The sequence below is a fragment of the Rutidosis leptorrhynchoides genome, chromosome 9 (assembly GCF_046630445.1).
Source record: "Rutidosis leptorrhynchoides isolate AG116_Rl617_1_P2 chromosome 9, CSIRO_AGI_Rlap_v1, whole genome shotgun sequence".
NCBI classification, from domain to species: Eukaryota; Viridiplantae; Streptophyta; class Magnoliopsida; order Asterales; family Asteraceae; genus Rutidosis; species Rutidosis leptorrhynchoides.
In genome coordinates, this window is record NC_092341.1 from 163,420,493 (window position 1) to 163,425,882 (window position 5,390).

Here is a 5,390-nt window from a genome sequence, read left to right on the forward strand (position 1 = left end):
ATCAATCAACACTTTATATTGATATTTCTATATCAACTTTATTAAATCTTGTGATCTAACACTATTATTGAAATCATATTTATGATAAATCTATGAACTCACCAACCTTTTGGTTGACACTCTTTAGCATGTTTATTCTCAGGTTCTACATAATGCTTCCGCTGTATATTTGCTAATTGAAAGCAACATTTCAACGAGTCATTCATGGATAATTTGAAGGACTTGCATTTCCTAATTTGATGATGATTGCTTGCCATGCTTGGAATCATATCAATTAAAAACATTTAATGCGTTGTTCATTATATACAATGTAACATATTTATCTTCCGCTGCAAAACTCAATATAACGTCTCATTTAGAGTCGTTCTCGTTTATACAACTGTGATTTGATATAATTAGTCATAAATACCCCAGGCCGTATTTGGGGGTGTGACAGATTGGTATCAGAGCAGAGTTGTTGTAGAGAACCAGGATTGCATTTTAAGTGTGCCTTATACAATTAGGTACCTTAGCAATGTAGGACTACAACTTTCCTTGACTATAGTGCCTTTAATTGTTGCCTTTAATTGTTAAATGCTACACTATACTTTAGGAACTTTACTTATCTTAGAGTGCCGAGCCAATCTAAGAACTCTGCTAATTTCCCTAAGTATTATCCAATTACGCCACCGCGTTTAAATGCGACACTATGATTTATGAAATTTTGACATTTCTAAGTCATCTATCATGGTTTGTGTATTACATATGTATTACATGAAATATTTTCCATGAATTTTGAAACTCCTATATTTGTTACTATTTATACTCAAACGTATATAACTCCCTGTTATATCACGTACCTATATGCCTTATGCCTTTATGCATCGGTTTGCGAACCAGAAAATGTCATTGAGTTATCGAAAATCTCAAAGACATTATAATGTCATCACTATTCATATTCATTACTTTCCTTGCTTTCTTGTTGTTTTGATCATTGAATTTTCCAGACGGATGACGTCTACGAAACTATAGAATAGAAAGCGTTTGGATTACTGATTTAAAGGATCCTATAGCTCAAGCTCCTGGACCTGAATAGGTCATTACGAATTGAAAATCTTTAATCGAAAGATTATCAGATTACATACTTATCATCTAGACACGTCATACTGCCATTATTAGAGTATAGACACATCATATCTTATTATATCTTATCATATCTATCCCAATAATCTTTGGCTAACACTTTTCCTAAATTCTCTCCGTAAATTACGGAAATCTTTTTGCTACATATACATATTCAAGGAGATGAATATATCATCCAGTATTCAACACTAATCTCATATCAAACCCTAATCACATAATATTGATTTCTCACTTGATTCCTCGAGCTCCACAGACAGCGTAACCGGAACAAATGAACCAATCAGCCATCATCTATTTTGGATGAATTGGGGATGGGTTCGTAGTAAACTTAATCAATGGAGATAAGAAGGTAATCCCTTCCATCAACCGAATTCACCTCTTGGTGAAGAACATGAAGCACTTATCGGCGAACCCGTTCGGAACACTATTTTCACCCTCATTTCCAGGATATCCAGTCACGAATATATAATATCTAAAATTCTAGATCTTATTCATCCACTTGTCTGAACCGCAAATCATCCCAGAATAATAGAAGAAGTCAACGAGCTTCGCGCTCGAGTAATAGCTCTGGAGAATATGGTGCGAAACCTACGAACACCAGCAGTAGCACCAACAGCATAACCAGTACCACCAATACCATCAGCATCACCACCAACATTACCAGCTTCACCAATGACAACATCTGCATTCCACGTCTCAACATCACTCTCAGTACCTCAAACATCAACATCTTACGCCCCATAGATACCAAGGAATATTAGTAACAATGAGTTAAGATGTATTGACTCATTCTTCCTGAAGAATTATATATGTATACTTTAAATATATATGGTTTGGAACAATAATAAATCTTTCGTACTAAGCTATTACGTGTGAATCTTAACTAGTATGTAATACTTGGTTAATTCATATCACTAATATGCTATGATGCACATCCTTCGTTAATGACTTAACAATCGTTAATCACTGCTTCAACACAATAAACTCCATTTCATAATAAACCAAGTGTATTATTCAAATACATGTTTGAATTTACACTTCTATTTTCGATGCACTCGAAACTTTCTAGAAAACATCATTAGTGCCTTATGAATTTCACAAGAATTCCCCGAGCACCAGCATCATATACCGAGGTATATCAAAAACAATGAACGATGAAGTATTGATTCATAACTTCATTAGCAAAATATTTCGCGATAATTATGAAATCTCTAAGGTTTTGGAGATTATTTATTCTCATTTCAACAGCAATTCAAATGAGTTTAATATTATATTAACTCATTAAAACCATGATTACATCTGAAGAATACATATATGAACGTATATCTTCTCTTTTGTACAAACTGTTAATTGTGAAAATATTTTAACGGGTAGGTAAAACTCGAGAGATATTCATATCTCATATAAATATGTTACATTGTGCATTCTTCCATTCTGATTCAGCAGTTGTTAACTATACTACTTACATTCACATGATATATGTATACGTTCATTAAGGAACAACCGTTTTCATACAAATTCAATTACATATTCTGATTTTGACATGACGGAATTTAAGTAAAACTTTAGCAAGTGTTATCTTCCTAAAGATCACTACATTCATGAATTACATTCATTCGTATTCTATGATGAATTATCACATCAAACCATCGAACTTACCATTCCTTACTTTTGAAAATCACAACATTTCTTCGTCAACCGTTAGATCCATTGATGGATGCATCTTACGCTTAGACATATCAAATACAAAAATTCTTTAAAACATCCTTTGAATCTTGACGATCACAATCAGCGTTTAATCATCTAAAAATGAAATTTCTTGAAACCATCTCGGATTGATAACCGATGATTCAAATATGGCTACATTAAATGCAGAGGAAACAGAAAAATTGTAGATGGTTTTAAGGGCCAACAGTTTAATAATAAAGAATGGTACATTGGAAAAGCTCAAAAGAAAATTTGGAACTGAAAAACGGATTGAGCTAACCATGGAGGAGAACAAGAACAAATACAAGGACCAAAACCTATATTCAAAGAATCCAGGTAATTCTGGATCCGATAAAATCTTTAGAGAATATCTTGCTCCGAAGTTATGTTAAAAGCTTGCGGAAAATTTTTCTTCATCAACTTTCGAACTTAGAAATTCCAAAATGTAGTTATAAATATCCTCTATATTTCTGAAAATATTTTCGTAAGGATATTTGTCCGCAATTAATTATCTCTTTGCGATATCTTTAATACATCATAAAGGAAACTGTTTTAGTTTCTATATTCTTTAAAATTCAAGTTTAAATTATAAATGTTTTAAAGAAGTGTTGAGAATTGAAGCATGAGTTAGTATAATATAATGACGTCAGGCCAACGTAATTATATTACAGTAAGTCATGCTAAGTTTTTAATGGAAGATGATGATTCATAGACAATACCATCATCATGTGCCATGTTACACGACTCTTACATTCTATTTAACCTCTAAACATATCAAGAAAATATTTTTCTTGATGATTCGGTCTTTTTCGGATATTCTGGTAAATTGACAAATCAAATCATGATATTATGTTCCTTTCTAATTAGAACATTATGATCATTCGAAACTTCATACCTACGAATTATGGACCATTATTCACTTTATTTAGAGTCGAGAGGAGAATAAAAAGGCAAAGAGCTCCGACATATAAAGGAAAATATAAAGCTCGATAACAACACGGAAATTACAAACCATGTATATCAATACGTATTACAACGTAAAGACACGGGAGAATTAGAAACATTATAACCCCAAGGGAAATGTAGAAGAAAACAAATTCCTCTTGTGGTAAATGAAAAAGAAGAATGACTGTATATATGGTCAATATAATAACCAGGATCAGAACTGGATTAAGCATTTCCTTAATCTTTTGGAAGTTTGAATTGAGAAAGAAAGTGTAGAAGTGGTAAAGATAATGGAACGGAAGAAGCTAATTTATAGCAAAATTTCAAACACAGCAATCGAGGCAATTCACTGCATTTAAACAAAGAAATCTCAAAATTCCTTAATTACCGGAGAATCAAATCTTAAAGATTACAAAGATTTCCTTTAATCCCTTGAATTCTGGAAATCAATCGTGACTACGTCAAAAGTTAAGGCGAACATTTAATTTTCTCATTCATTCTTTTAAGATAGCTTCGTTTATACTCTTCCTAAAATCGAATCGTTTTATCCATATTATTCGATAGTGATAAAACTTTATTTTTCCACTTATATTCATCATTACAATATTCTTGTTGTAAACAAAGATGATCCCTATCAAATTTCATGACTATAATTTTCATGAACTACTCTCTGTTTTGTCTGCCCTAATATTGTGGCATAAACGCTCAAAGTTTTAAATGAGCTCAATACTATTCATAACACATTTCATGTATCCAATTTACTGAAATGACTTGTATAACATCATCATTTTGAATGATCTCCGCATTAATAATAAAATACACTTCATCGAAGAACCTGTAGAATTTATGGTTCATATGATTTAAACGCTTGAAACAAAACAATATTTTATCTGTTGGAATTCACGCAAGGCCCCGAGCATACCTGGGAACGTGAAAACCAAATAAAACGTAAATATCCTCGTCTATGTAAGAACAACGCCGATTGATGGCAACAACTAAATTTTGAGACGAAATTTCCTTTAACGGGTAGGTACTATGACAACCCGGAAAAAATCCGACAAAATTTAAAAAAAAATCTTTATAGGATTTCATTGAACTTCGACTAATTCCGACGATTCATGGACCATTATTTGTAAATAATTAAGTATTAATAATAAATTATTATATTAATATTATTATTTATCATCATTTACAAGTATAATTACTTTCAATATTATTAATATTATTAATAATAATTATTACTATCATTAATATTATTATCACTTTTACTAAAAGTGATAAGATTAATATAAATAACATTATTATTAATACAATTATTAATAGAATTATTATTAATATTATTAATAATATTTATTATCATTATTATTAATTATAATTAAACTTATCATATTTATTAAAGTTATCATTGTTATTATTATTAATATTGTCATATTAATATTATTATTATTATCTTTATCGGTAATATTATTATTAATATTATTATTATTAATTAGTATTCCCCATACCTCGCACTTGCGGGATTGGGTATTGTTGTTGTTGTATTATTAATTAGTATTATTATTCTTAATATCATTATTAATGTAATAATTATTAATTGGTATTATTAGTATTGATAT